Below are 16115 nucleotides of genomic sequence, written 5' to 3' on the forward strand. Positions count from 1 at the left end.
GGAGATGAGTACCACTGTCCACTCTTTAGTACTACCCTTCTTGGGAATTGAGATAAGGATTGATCTTTTCCAGTCCTGGGGCCACTGCTGGGTCTTCCAGATTTGCTGACATATTGAATGCAACACTTTGATAACATCATCTTTTAGGGTTTTGAGTAGCTGTACTAGACTCCCATCACATGCCCTAGCTTTACTGACAGTGGTGCTTCCTAAGGCCCACTTGACTTCACACTCCAGAATGCCTGACTCTGGGTGACTGATCACACCATTGTAGTTATCCGGTTCACTAAGATCTTTTCTGTATAGTCCTTCCGTGTATTCTTTCCATCTCTTCTTGATTTCTTCTGTGTTTACTAAGTCTCTACAATTCCTGTCTTTTATTGTACCCATCTTTGGGAGAAATGTTCCCTTGATATTTCCAATTTTCCTGATGAAATTTCTAGTCTTTCCCTTTCTGTTGTTTTCCTCTATTTTTATACATTGTTCATTAAAGAAAGCTTTCTTGTCTTTCCTTGTTATTCTTTGGAACTTGGTGCATTTATAACCCCGGTATAATTTTTCATTTTGTAGGAACATACTAATAAGTTGATATTATTTATTAATAATGGTCTCCTAATGAATTTATTTGACTTGTGACATCTGTTTTCTGCTGTACTTGGGTTTCCTGTCATATCTTTCCTAATCCAGCTAAGACACTGGACCTAAGGATTCACACCATAGATATCTGAATTTCACAGTTTGCAATCGGTGTTTGAATTTCCCAGAATAGAGTTCTCAAAGTAACATGGTCATACTAAATCTTTCCAATGAATTTTTGTACATGAGACTATATCGCTATTCATCTATAAAGAATTGAAAGAATATTTTAAAACTAAATCTGAAGATAAAGTAAAAGGAATGATGTTCAATTCCCACTGTCTTTAATTTCAGTATGTCAAAAGCTAAATAGCAAAATGGCATTGTTCCAAATGACTGAGTGTACCATCTAAAGCACAGAGTTTAAAGATCTTACTGCTGCTTCTAGGAGCTAATAAAAATTCCTTCTAGAACAGCAATTTTCATCCCCACAGGATTGGCAACTATCACCTTCATTTTGCTAGAAACACAATGCTAAATATTAACTTCAAAAAGTTTAAGTTGTATTGAAAAACTATACTTTAACACTACTGAGTCATTATTTGTAGAAAAGTATATTTACCATTTATGTAATGGTAGAAATAAATTGTAATGGTAAAGGCAGCTGAAGACGTCTGTTTATTTTTCAGCAAACAACAGAAGCTTCAGAAAAAACTTAGTAAATACTACTCTCATAACCTGATATACTTTATATCCCTTCTCAATAAAATTAGGAATCATGGTCTCTTCAGAAGCAGCAATGAGAGTCTATTAAATTATCATTTCTTAATGACTGATTGAAAATGGACATGTGCTCTGGGAAAACAGCAGTGAGTCAGAATAGGGAGAAACAGATTTTTTATTGCTTTACACAAGAATAGAAAAGTCTACTCCATTACTAAGCCTAAGTTCTGGAGCTTTTTAAAGAAGAAAATTATAAGGGGCCATGTGCTTTTAGTATAATTCCATCTGTTTTACCACTCAGCACTCTTTTAACACCCTCAGAGTCTTAGGAGACAAATGATCACATTTTGTCATCTTTTCTTCTTGAAATGAAGTTGTGGGGGTGGGGTAGGGAAAACTGGTAGAGAAAATGAGTTCTATTTTAAGGATGACACTCAGGGAAATAAAGAAATCAAAAGTGATCCAACTCCCTAAGCAAGAGAAGAGCATGGTATTCATCCTAATTCTCTTCAACTCAAGATTTAAACACTCAGCGAAAGTGTTGTCTTTTTTAACTTCCCTGGTGGCACAGTGGATAGGAATCCTCCTGCCAATGCAGGGCACAGGGGTTTGATCCCTGGTCTGGGAAGATCTCACATGTCTCGGAGCAACTAAGCCCATGCACCGCAACTGCTGAGCTCTAGCTCTAGAGCCTGTGTTCCACAACCAGAGAGGCCATCAAAAGAGAACCCCATGTACCGCAACAAAGAGTCGGCCCTGCTCACTGCAGTTAGACAGCCCGTGCACAGCAACCAAGACCCAGTGCAACCAAAAATTAAAAAACAAATTATTAAAAAAGTGTTATCTTCTAAAATAAAGTCAGTAAGCAAAGTCTATAGAATACATCCGATGTCACAGCAATAATTTACCCTGAAATATAATTTTTTCTTAGTGTCTGTGTTTTTCTTACTCAAGATCTAAAGGCATTTCACTCAACAGCCTGTACTCATTCATCTATTATCCAAAAAATGAAGATCATGGCATCTGGTCCCATCACTTCGTGGCAAATAGATGGGGAAAAAATGGGAACAGTGACAGACTATTTTCTTGTGCTCCAAAATCACTGTAGATGGTGACTGCAGCCATGAAATTAAAAGACACTTGCTTCTTGGAAGAAAAGATGTGACAAACCTGGACAGCATATTAAAAAGCAGAGACATTACTTTGCCAGTGAAGGTCCGTATAGTCAAAGCTATGGTTTTTCCAGTAGTCATGTATGGGTGTGAGAGCTGGACCATAAAGAAGGCTGAGCACCAAAGAATTGATGTTTTGAACTGTGGTGTTGGAGAAGACTCTTGAGAGTCCCTTGGACTGCAAGGAGATCCAACCAGTCAACCCTAAAGGAAAGCAATCCTCAGTATTCACTGGTATGACTGACTCTGAAGCTGAAGCTGCAATACTTTGGCCACTTGATGTGAAGAGTCTCATTGGAAAAGATCGTGTTGCTGGGAAAGACAAAAGGCCGAAGGAGAAGGGACACAGACGACAAGATGGTTGGATGGCATCGCTGACTCAATGGACATGAGTTTGAGCAAGCTCCGGGAGATAGTGAAGGACAGGGAAGCCTAGAGTGCTGCAGTCCATAGGGTTGCAAAGAGTAGGATATGATTGAGTGACTGAACAACTGAACAAGAACACTTAGAGAAGTGACTGTGAGTAGCTGACTGAGACCTTTGGGATCCAGTTTCTTCATTTGTTATGTACAGGTAATATCACTGTCCTGTCCATATTATGGGATTTTTGTGAACTCTCAAAATTGGAATAGAAGTGGAATTTATAATTTAAAATAAAAAATGTTACATATTAATGAATTGAAAGCTAAGAATCTTCTCAGAAATACATTTCACTACTCAAATCTGGAGGTTTGGAATCCTGCAGTCCAGCTAAGCATGACTTGCATCTAAGTTACCTGATCCTCAATGTGGCCATGATGATATGGAAAAGTAAAAACTCACCCTTAACTTTGCATATCTCCTAGATTAGCCGTGGAAGAGAAGCCACGATTGGCAAACAAAGTTTTGATCACCATAGAGGGAAACTGATAAGCAAAGCACCTACAATAGCCCATCTGGATCCCGCTCAACCATCTGCCAGGCTATATCTCAAATCTTTGGAGGGTAAGTCAAACTCTTCATTCTATCAGTCAACACTCTCTCCCATCTCATCCTTCCAGTTTTAGAGTTTTACTGGACAAGATCCTATGCTGTGAATGGGCAACTCATTGGCCTCTAAATGTCATGGGTCATTTCTAGACATTTCCTTTCCTTATGCCTCCCCCATAAACCTGGAACGTTCTCTGTTACTTCGCTTCTGTCCAGATAGCCCAGAGCATAGATTTTACTAACAGACTGTGAGCTGAGAAATGGGACCTCAGCTTTCACGTCGGCCCCGTTCTACATAGTCATCATGGGTCAATATTGATTTGTGCGCCATACAAAAAAAAAAAAAAAAAATTAAAAACATCAAATTCCCATTTTCCATTTTGATACTATTATGAAACATATTAGGAAAATTATGTAGGCATCTAAATAAACTGAATTGATCTAGGGAGAACAAATCAAATTAGAGGCATAGATCTGAAATTGTACCAGGAGAGGCTTGGGCTCGTTTCTCTTTTATTTGCACAGCTCCACATTTCAGGGACTTATAACACTGCATCAGAAGTAAATTATCGCTCTCTCTTTTTTTAGAAAGCACAGGTAGGCACATACACACAGATGTCCAGGATTATTTTTAATAATAATATTGAAAAAATGTCAAATAATTTGTGGTCATCTTTAATCCATCACAAACAGAACAAATACAAAATTTCAAATATACTTCTATTATGACAGTCAAGTGCTACATTGGCTTTGGGGAAGAAAAAAAACACTCTCCAGACAAAGGAAGAGATGCCCCCATGGTAGTGGAGGCTAGAAGAAGTTGGCAAGAATGGGAGGTGAAGTCTAGCATAGGAAGAAGTAAGTTAAGCAAATACAGAGGATGCACACTGATGAAAGGTGGAAAGATAAGATACCTTGGCTTTCAGATTCTAATTGTAAGGGAAGATGGGAGATACTGAACATTTATTTCCTAAGAAGATGCTTGGTGAATGTACTATTTGAGAAAGATGAATATGGCAGTGATAAATCAGAACTGAAAGGGACTTCGTCAGTGGTCCAATGGTTAAGATTCTGCCTTCCAAAGCAGGGGACACAGGTTCAATCAGGGAACCTGAGAATCCCACATGCCATGGAATGTGAAACAACAAATAGCACTAGAAAACTTGAATACCTCTATTCAAAAGCAAAATAGCAACAACAACTGATCATACTCTGCACCAAATGTGAAGATTAACTCAAAAAATGAATTGCAGACCTAAATATAAAACCTAAAAAAAAGAACTGAGAGGGCCTGGATCCAAACAGTCAACTAGTGTGCTAACATTGAAAATGACGGATACAGAGAAGTACAGATCTTCTGGGAAAAGAGCAAAGGAATGGGCAAGGAAGAATAACAAGAGGCAGAATGTAATACTGTCACGAAAGCCCTGGAAGGCTTTCAGATTTCACCAAGAAAATTGAGTAAAATTAGCTTATATGTGGAAAATATATTCTCTTCTTGGTTTGAAAATGATGTCTCATATCATTGCAACACTAGTATAATCAAATGTGATTTATTTACTTATTCACTTCATTTATTTGTTTACTAGTTACTATCATTATCTATTACATACAAGACTCTGCCAGGAGCTTAGTATTATTTCATGCTATCATCACAAACACTCCATGAAGGTGTTAATATTCTCCACTTGTTTTTCAATTAATGAAGCAATTATACATAGCCTGGAATAATATCAAAATGTAGTCATGTATATTAGCCACAAAAAATAAACTGCTTTTTCTAGGAATTTTGGCAACCCATTCCAGTATTCTTAACTGGGAAATCCCATGGACAGAGGAGACTGGAGGGCTACAGTTCATAGAGTCACAAAGTTGGATACAACTGAAGCGACTCAGCATACAGTAATCATGACTCATAAATTTTCTCTATTCCTCTCATCATATATTTGCTGAACTGTGATCAAAAAATTAATTTTGTCAGAGTAAAGCGGAGAAACTAACAAAATGTTCAAAATGGATTCCATAAAATGTATAGATTAAATTTAGTTCACACTATGGAATTTCAAAATTTTAGGCTAATATAATTTATTAAGAAAAAAGCTGCAGAAACAGTTGTTAACTAAACTTGAGATGGAAGTTCAAAACTTCATAAAATTATTTTTAGCTGCAAACACACTATATACATAAAATTAAGCTAAGATTTTATCTTATGTATTTTAAAGTTATTTCTACCAGAGCATTTCTGAGTAGTTTCATATCCATCATCTATGTTATTATCCTAATATGCCAGAAAAATGAACTTGGGGTCAAGTTATTTTTACACTACTGTGCAAGCAGCTGTAAAAGTGTAAATGTACAAAATGAAATGCTGACGTTTTTTATATCCCTGGGATGCATTACAATGTAAAAACAAAACAAAAGTATTTATGACCTGGAACAAGAACATAAATACAAAATAGTTTTTTCTTTAGATGACTGTGGGCTTTCAGAGTCACAACTTTTGAAACAAACTTTGGGTAACAAAACTTGGTTCTTGTTAACAGGACTAACCTTGTATAGCCCAAAATACATTATTTATTTACCCAGTGAAAAACAAAATAACAAATAGCAATACCAGTAAACAGTTCTGCTCAGAGAAAACTGCTTGTGGAAAAAAGAATGCCTCCTAAATTCTCAAATTTAGTGTATGCCCCTAAATCTCCTCATCTTCCACTTTAAGTAAGTTTGGCACAAAGCATTTTGTGCTTCAGAGCAAAAGATGATTTTTTTTCACAATTATTTACTCCCTAAATGGATGTAAGAAACAGAAACTCAACTCATAGCTAAATCAAATATAATTTTTAAAATTAATATTTCTACTTACCAGTGAAAAGAAGTGGTATTATTTGGGGGTGGAGGGGTCAAAGGATGGTTCAACAAGGGTTTCTTTTTTCTATCAATTTACTTATTTACTTTTAAAGAGGAGGAGGAATTGAGAATGTGACGTAGAAAGAACTGATAGGAGGGGAAACAGTGAAGAAAAGAAGGCAGCCTGTAACCAGCCAAGAGTCCCCAGAGGGGCTGCGATACACTGAGGTCGGGCCATGGTGGGAGTAGAGGGAGAATTAGGGCAGAAAATGGTCTCATTGACCTTCTAAGGGGAAGGTCACTTCCATGTGCTGGATGAAATCACACTGTAAATCAACCTGAAACACTACCTGAAGAGCCCATCCTGTCAAGGGACTTTTATATACATATTTATATATGCATATATGTATACACATACATTAATATGCATATTGTATATATGGAGACAAGCACATTCTCTACAGTTTGCTTGTGTAGAATGTACATTAAACATACCCAGAAGAAAAATAGATATAAAGGAATCGGGACGGTATAAAGGAAGCCAATCCTCCCATAATGCAATTCACTTTAAAAAATCAAATAAATAATACAAACTTTTGCAAATTCTATTATCTTTAAATGATTTCTAAGATGACTTGAGATTCAGATGTTGTATCATTTACATATAATAAACAGAAAATGCATCAGTTTACATCTCTTCTCAGAGGAAGTCATATACAACTTATAAATTCTAATTCTTTCATTACACAATAAAAAAACATGTAATTTTTAAAATAAACAATCAGGATCTATAATTTATATAAGTCTATCCTTCTTTACTGGCACACCATATCTAGATTTAAGCATTTTTCAGAGAATATAACCTTGAACTTTCTTCTGTAAATACTTTATATTTTATCCTTGAATCATGTTAAAGTAGCCAGGAGCTGCCCCTCGGAACCATATCATAATGTACCCCAGCAGAACTATTTTGGCTGGACATTTCTAGGATGTTATGTTATAGTCCTCAATAAAGGTCATTTTAAGAAACAGCCCGATGTATCTTTTGCATACACTGTTTAATGTACTATAAATATCACAGATGATACTCATTACTTCACAAAACGTCTCTATGTAAGAACTATGGAAGTTTCACTCTGCGGCATAGAGATAACTACACTTCTATTAATCATTTCAAACCCAAAGAGCACTGCATTTTACTTTATAGTATCTTTTTGTGTGTTGATTGTTGGGAGACTATAATACTATTTGTTTCTCATCACTTTTAAGTACATATGAATTGATGTCAACTTACTGCTACTTATTTTTCTGTCATTATTTTCCTTATCATACTCATTTCATTTTACTGTGTTATATTTGAAACATTCTTGAAAACTGCCTTAAATCTTTTTGGGGGAAAAATGTGTGTAGAATTTTTCTGTGATGTAAAGGAAAAGTGAAAAGTGAAAGTGAAGTTGCTCAGTCGTGTCCGACTCTTTGTGACCCCATGGACTGTAGCCTACCAGGCTCCTCCGTCCGTGGGGCTCTCCAGGCAAGAATATAATTTCAGTTAAATAAAGATGTTTTTCTTAGATACAAGGATCAATAATATATAGAGGATAACTTCCCAAAGTAGCAATGAGGAAGTATAAAGACAGTACAATATACAACCTTGGGTTGAAATCAACCACTAGTTTCCCTGGTTACAAATCATTCTTGAATGGTCTTGAGAAGAGCCCTTCTCTTTTTTCCAGGCACATTATTATATAACCATATCATGTCTCAATTTCTCCATCTATATAATGGAGATAACAGTACCTCCCTCATAGGGCTATTCAGAGACTTAATCTAAATTAATTAATATGTGTAAAATCCCCAAATAGTGGGACACAGTTAGTGTTCTATTAGTAAGAACTGACCAACACCACCCAGACCATGCATCTAAGCTCTGCTTCCCAACCACATGCTATCCCCCTAAACTCAGCCAGTATCTTAAAATATGGGCCTTCAGAAAAGCAGTCACAGTTTATGATAACCCTTGTCACTTAAAACCAAAGCCTTCACCTCAGTTATATTTTTCTCCATAGATTTATCACCACCCAACATACCATATATTTTACCCCTTCTTTATATAACTTCTTAGATTATATATTCTATTCTTTCTTATCCCAACTATAATGCAAGCTACTATTCATCTATCCCTGTGGTATGTAGTTTCCTGGACAAAACACAGGGACAGTAGAAGTGAAACTTAACTGACACTCACACATTTATATTTTCACATGAGGAGCAATTTCTATCACTGGCAGAAGCAAGTGATAAAATAGTTTCACAAATCACTTGGTTTGGGGACTCATGATAAACTGTATTGAATGTCACTCTTTATAATTCTGAAAATACTTATTTTGTAAACTATCCATCAAGCACATTCTAGAGAAGTTCATCATTTTATGGTAAGCATTTTTCACAAAGCAACAAAATGTGTATCATTTTGTGATTAGGAAACTGAGCATCTCTGAACTGTAGGTGTCCTGGCCTCCATCCAGACAGGTAACATGTTTGCTTTCATCCACAAGCCTCATGGTCCTTGACATTTATTTTTGTTCCTCAGAAATATGAGGAACTTGCATGTTGCTTGCAAATAGACAGAACATCACATTTAAAATCCGTAGCACTAGACACAGGCCTAATTTGGTACTTTACAGACCTCTGACATCACTTATTCTCTGCTAAATATGGAGTTAAAAGACTGAATTGTAGCTTTCAAAGCAAAGCTCCTCAGCTCAAATGGAAGCAATGTAACATATATAGTAATCCAGACATTTCTGGATAAGAGTATAAAATGTATAACTAACAGAATGATATTCAAGAATTAGAGTCACAATAAAAACTGCTAACATTTTAAGGTGCTTAACACATGCCAAACATCACATTCAGTGGTTTGTGTGTGTTCTCTCATTAAATCCTCATTTTTGGGACTTCCCTGGTGGTCTGGTGGCTAAGACTCCACATTTCCAATGCAGGGTACCTGGGTTCTATCTCTGGTCAGGGAACTAGATCCCACATGCTGCAACTAAGATCTGGCAAGGCCAAATAAATAAATATTTAAATCCTCACTTTCCAACCTTTAGGATATTTTTACCAGTTTACAAGTCAAGAAAAATCAAGGCTTAAAAAGTTAAATAAACCTCCTAAGATCATACAAAGAAAGCCAGGAGGAGAGCTGAATATGAACTCCCACTGACTGCCCTGATTAGAACCAGGAAAGGATGATGCAAACGTCAAAGATGCAACAAGCTGGGGATTCCTGTGAAGTAACAGTAGCAAGCTGCTTAGTCCACTGCCAGCCCTGAGAAATAGGAGTGCTGACATTTAGAAACCAAACCACACAGTCACAGCGCACATCTATAAACAGACATAAAACAGGTTAGAGGTAGATAAACTTTCAAATGCTGCTCATTGGCAAAAGATGGATTTTTATTTTTTACATATTGGCCATCAAGATGGTCATAACTCTGCTTGGGCTTCCCTGGTGGCTCAGATGGTAAGGAAGGTCCCCTGGAGTAGGAAATGGAACCCACTCCAGTATTCTTGCCTGGAGAATCCCATGGACAGAGGCGCCTGGTGTGCTACAGTCCATGGGATCGCAGAGTCGGACACAACTGAGTGACTAACACAGAGTCTGTCTGCTCAGAGCTCCCTTTGACAGATCCTGTTTTGGGAAGGCTCATTGCCTGACAGCCCCTAGTGGTTGTATTTTCTGATCCACTGTGGTGTTTACAGCAGGTCACATGCCCTCCACCCAGCGTAGCCCCTGCTCACCCCCAGCCACTCCTAGCCAGTGGTCAAGCAAGGGCATGTCCTAGAATCAGGCTACTCCTGCTCAGCTCTGTGCCTTGGAGACTTCCTATCAAACTAGCCAAGACTTTCTCCAAACTGCACTACACTGAGACCCTCCCATTCTATTCTTCCTTACCCTCCCTGCTTCAGAGATGCCTGCCCTGTGGTTAGAAGGTCCTCCTACCTGCCAAGCCCCTGCCCTTCTTTTTTAGCCCTCACAGGCATCTCCCCCAAGAAATCCCTAATACATCTATTTTGGCGCCTGTTTCTGAATTGATACAGTCAGATTTGCTCATGAGTGTAAGAACACTTTAACTGTTTCAGAATTTCTGCAGTACTTAAGATTGTCTGATAGGATGTATAATTAATGACTTATCTAGTAGAAGGCATAATTTAAATCTATGAGTATCATTTAATAGCTAAGGTTGTTTATTCATTTCAGAATGAACCTGTATCCGTTGTGTGGAAATATAAGTGGTCAACATCTTAACACAACATGATATAAACATGATATAAAATGTTATAAACATGATATAACGTTATAACATGATATAAAATGCTGTCACACAACAATTTGCAAAACTGTACGACAATGTAGCTTTGCCATTTAAAATGAGAATGTGGACATTACTGTAGACACTGGTATATATTTAGATGAAACCACATTAAAAAATTAAATCTGTTTCTAAAAGTAGGCATTTTAGCTTAGTTTTTGCTACAAGACATGGGAAAGCAATGAATCCATTTTCATTTATTATTCTGAGTTAGCTATGTTTTCATACTGATAAACATTATGAGCCAGGAATGAAAGATTAATAGCCAAAAGATTTCTTCTTTCTTATTTCTTAGGAGTAGAACTGAAATAAAAGGGAGAGGCTAGATTACGTTCATGACAGTGTACTGAGGTTGAACTTAGGAGTTTCTAACCAGGTTCCCTATTCTCCTCATCTCTCTTATCATCTTCCTCCCCTTGTTTAATTAGAAGCAAGGCTAAGCAAAGGGTCTGTTTCATCATTTCAACTTTCACTGCTTTCTGGAATAGGAATGACTTTCTTTTAAAATACAACTGTCAGATATTAATCTAGAGTTTTCATACAATTTGCACTCCCTTTGGGTAATGTATTTACTGACATCAGGCAGCAGGCTTTGACTGATCCAACATTATTACAGAGAACTTCCATTTTGGTGAAATATATCAGCTATGGTGAAAATTGATATTAGAAATACTGGAACATATTCTGGAGTTCAGTGTTTCTTTGGGCCAAGAATTTTAAAACAGGAAACCGCTTTTAAAATCTGGGCTTAATGAACCAATTCATTTCTAGAATTTGTGAAGTATTTTTCTTACTATAGTTGCAACTCCCTGGAACTGTCATCAGTCACTTATCACTGCAGCTATTCATAACTAGCTAATGAGAGTATTAGTAACTGCTCAATAATAAAGTACATAAACTTAAAAAATCTACATAAACTTTTTAAGGAAACATATTCCAACTAGCTTAAATAAATGGTCAGTGATTTTTGTTACATTTATGAATCCAAACTCAGGTTAAAAATAATTTATATGTATATATTCATAACTATTTTAACTTGTGAATTTTTTTGTTTTATGTATCCAAATTTGGGTAAAATGGGACTTTGAATTATAACATGTGGGCATCAGTTTGTATTACATAGTTATAGGTAATGGATAAACACCATCTTTTAATAGCTGGGCATATTATTTTATGGAAAGTATATTTATACAAGAACATTGCATAATGTAAGAATCATACAAGTTAGACTGCTTAAATTTCATACTTGCATTTTTAAACATATTGCATTCAATCAATTAATTTTATTTCTAAAATCTAATAAAATAGGTGTATTAAAATATAATATTCAATTTATAAAGGTAACAGAATTTGGAGACCAATATCAAGTATTTTATGTATTTTGTTCATTTTGAACTACTTTATTCATATATTTTGCATTCAGTAATACTGCACTGTAAAATTTATTTTTTTCCCATCTTTTGGCTGGATTTTTTTTGTTGGCTACTGTAAAGTTATTAAAAAGATCTTAACGTAAGTTTGCAATCCTAACTTATTAGAAAATCTGATTAGAAAAATATATTCCAAAAAAAAAAAGAAAAATATATTCCAGGCACTATTTAACGTGCTCCACATGTGTTGAATTCATTTAATCTGCATGACATCTGCGAAGTGAATCTGTACCATTCTCATCCTTGGTACACCAGAGAGGAAAGTAAGTCTCAAGAGCTGGGATAAGCTGCTCATGGCCACATCTAAGCCAGCATCTAAATCCCTATTCTGTGCTCTCAATACCATGAAAGGCCAGATCTCCTTGTCCGTAACAGTCTCTTCTAAACTAAATATGCATTCTTGGCAGTAGTCTTTGTATTGTCTGGTATAACTTACAAATTTAATTCTGCGGGGTTATAAAAGATAGGATGTTGTATTTTACTTCAAATTCAAACTGCTAAGGTGTGCTTCCTCCAAATGAGCACCTACTGAGCAGATAATGTACAAAGCCACTGAGCAGATCCACAAATACTCTATTTTCACCTCAATACTGGCTTGAGAAGAATGATTAAAGGATTTAAGGAGACACACCTAACCAAAGATAAATTATCAACCTTTTACAATTCCACATGATATAGAATGAATATAAACACTGTGGGCATTTATAAACCTGAGTAACCTAGGAAAATTACACCAGCAGCATGGAACTCCCATACATTGTAAAGAAAATATTTATCTTTTTTTATAAGACTTTTTCCATACAGATTGATGATGTTTTCTAAATACACATAATCAAAAGTGGGATAGATACAAACTCAGTTTTCATGACCATATTTATTCTCGACACAGTTAACACTGTGTTTGGGTTTTTTTGTTTGTTTTTTGGCTGTGCCACGTGGCATGTAGGATCTCAGTTCCCTGACCAGGGATTAAACCCACGTTCCCTGCAGTGGAAGCTAGGTCCTAACCAACTGGAAGACCAGGGAAGTCCCTAACACCATGTGAGAGAGGAAATTTGTCACAGGTTAGAACAAAGTCAGTCCTAAAATTAGCATACTGAAATCACAGGGTTTTTCAGTAAAGTGGCAGAAATGGCAGAATTTCATATTCTCTTAATATCTTTAACAATTAAGAATCAACTTAGAGCTTCCCTGGTGATTCAATGGTAAAGAATCTGCCTGCCAATGCCGGAGACACTGGTTCAATCCCCCACATGCCTCTGAGCAACTTTTGAGCCTATGCTCTAGAGCCTGAGAGCTGCAACTATTGAGCCCACGAGCCCTAGAGCCCGTGCTCTGCAACAAGAGAAGCCACCGCAATGAGAAGCTTGCACACCACGACTAGAGAAAAGCCCACACAGCAACGAAGACCCAGGATAGCCAAAAATAAATAAATAAATTAGCTCAGAGGAACACATGACAAAGAGTTTAGAAACAAAAACTGGTAAAACAGAATTCATTCTGTAGATTTTCACTTGGTACTTCTCTTCCAGAACAGGCTGTGTGCTAGACAGACCCTAGGATTCAAAGTAAGAAAGATATAGCTCCTGCCACGTGGAAGTAAATAGTCTAGGGAGCAAGAGAGACAAGTAATAAATCATTACAATGCAGTGTGATGAGTGCTGCCCTCACAGGAAGAGCTCAGTGAAAAGAGGCACTGTGCTCAGGGCTGGCAGAAGTGCAAAATGATGCAATCTCACTAGGGGCCCATTTGGCAAGATATTTCCGAAGTATTAGAAATGTACATGCCCAGGAATTCTTTTTCTAGGAATATGTCCTACAGAAATAGTATTAGATGTGCACAAGAATGCTTTGTTTATAAAAGCAAAATACTTTAAATACTTTGATGGCCAACAAGAGAGGAACTCTTACATTATGCTCTACCTATGTGATGGGCTATTAAGAAAATATTAAAAGTGTTTTAATTTAAGCTTTCTAAGAATACTGAAAGGTATCTTTAAAATGCACGTGATCTAATATTAAGTGGAAAAGAGAATATCAAAGTATGTAAGTTTCCAAGTTGGTTTTCTCAACTGGATGAGGAGGAGGGGAAAAGCATTCTAGACAAGGGGAACAGCACGTACAAATGCAAAACCATGAGATGCTTAAGATGTGTGGGATCTATTTGGACAGAAATGTAATGAAGACTGGCTTGAAAAGGCACAAAATGTGTAACTTGCAGAAGTCTCTATATGATTAATATGACCAGAGCACTCATATTTTTCATTTAATTTTGAGTTTCCAGAATTTGAGAGCCCTAACTAAGCCTCCGATAATTTACTTAGCGTAAGTGGTCACTTACCTGACACATGGCTGAGCAGGGAACTGAATTTAGATCTTCTAACCCAAACCCACAACTCTTTCCACTCCATGTTGCTGTCCTGCCTCTTTATGCTACAATTACACACACACAAATGCACACACACACACCAGAAAGTAATAATTCATACTAAATACCAGAAAGCTGAGGAAATTAAGTCTGGTGAAATAAACATTGTAATGTACTAAATTTCTTGTCCTGGTATTTATTCTACTTCACACAGAATAGAATTCAGAACTATCTGCAAATTCCACACCTCCCTTCAACTCCTCCATTTTTACCCCGGGATAAACCAAAGTTGAAACTTCAATCGACTCCTGGGGAGGAGTATGAAAAATTATTTTTATATGTTTACACATCTTTCTGTTTTTCAAGTCTTCTTCAACCTCATATAGTGACCTTTATATTCACTTCCTCTGCAAATCTGGTGTCTGTTGGCTTGTATTGCTCAGTATTTGGCCCAGCAATTTTCTTTTGTCCTTTTTTCTGAATGATCAGCTAAAATATTCTTTCCTTAAAAAAAAAACCAAAAACCAAAAAACAAACTTTGTTGGTGTTGCAATACTAAATAACTAAATAGAATTAAATATGCTAAAATTATATTAATAATGTCTTGGAGGGTTGACCAGATAAAGTAAATTGAGCTGTCATAAGCCCTCTTAATTTACTTGCCCAGCAGAATTGTAAATGCAGCAGAAAACAGCTTACTGTAATGTAAACAGAGCCTTCCCTGCACTGCACATGGGACAAGTTTATTTAATGTAATATATTACACTCAGCCATCATTGGTACCTTTCAGTTTATACTTTTATGGTAACAAACGGTTATAATAAACAGAGCCGTTGTGTTAAAAATCAAATGGAAGGCTCAGTGTTCATCCTCCAGTTGAAAAGAATCTGATTTTCTTCAGCTTTATATTTTGTGATGCTGAAGACTCACGGAACAGATTACTTTAAAAGTAGAAAGGCTCTCAATTCCTAATATTGACCCATGGAGAATTTTGGTCTAAATCTTGTCACATGTAGTCCACCTTCTAGTAACCCTTTTCATGGTTTAGCTGATTTATAACCAGATTGAAAAAGTTAACTATTTGCCTGAAATAAAATTACTTTGTTTTATAGTAATGGTTATTACCAATACATCTATCTTCTTTTAACATTATCTTGTGACAACAGCAGTGTTTTAGTCATGACAAGTTAAGTCTGTTGATATATCATTTTGAACGTATATGAAGGAACATTTATTTAAATTGTTAGGCAATTTAGCAATCTCATATGAGGTAACACTGGGCTAAATATTTGCTACAAATGTGATAAAGCGTTCATGTTCTAAAAAAAATCAATTATTTCTACCTAAAGTTCAGAATATTACATATCATTTCTTGACAAAATAATTCACTAAATTTGAGCTATCTTTTAATGAAATATATGCTAGGCTCTAACCTAATATATTAATAACTTGCCAAGTATGTTATTTTATGTGTAAGTATTTAAAAAACAAAGTTAACAATTTGGCTAAAACTCTTAAGACTCTGACAGAAAGTGGATTATACAGGAACACTGTATCTACCTCTTAGAATCAACAGCAGAGTAAACAACACCCTGTCAGCAGCTCATTCAGGAGGGACATAATTCTTGAGCATTTATTATGTGTTGGACATTTTGCT

The 16115-nt window shown here is 36.2% G+C and overlaps 1 protein-coding gene across 5 annotated transcripts in view; it reads right to left on the reverse strand.

Annotated features, from left to right (window-relative positions):
* Nucleotides 1-14648, reverse strand: part of CHRM3 (cholinergic receptor muscarinic 3) — a 487827-nt gene extending 473179 nt beyond the window's left edge. For 2 of the 5 annotated variants that reach the window (XM_081569292.1, XM_081569297.1), the window contains exon 1: nt 14432-14648. The gene's annotated coding sequence lies outside the window, so the exon portion shown is untranslated. The remainder of the gene's footprint in view (nt 1-14431) is intronic. The other 3 variants (XM_081569293.1, XM_081569296.1, XM_081569298.1) reach the window with 3 other exon arrangements.
* Between the last annotated feature and the right edge of the window lie 1467 nt (nt 14649-16115).

This window comes from Giraffa tippelskirchi, chromosome 2, assembly GCF_054371585.1.
Source record: "Giraffa tippelskirchi isolate mGirTip1 chromosome 2, T2T-mGirTip1v1.2.pri, whole genome shotgun sequence".
NCBI lineage: Eukaryota > Metazoa > Chordata > Mammalia > Artiodactyla > Giraffidae > Giraffa > Giraffa tippelskirchi.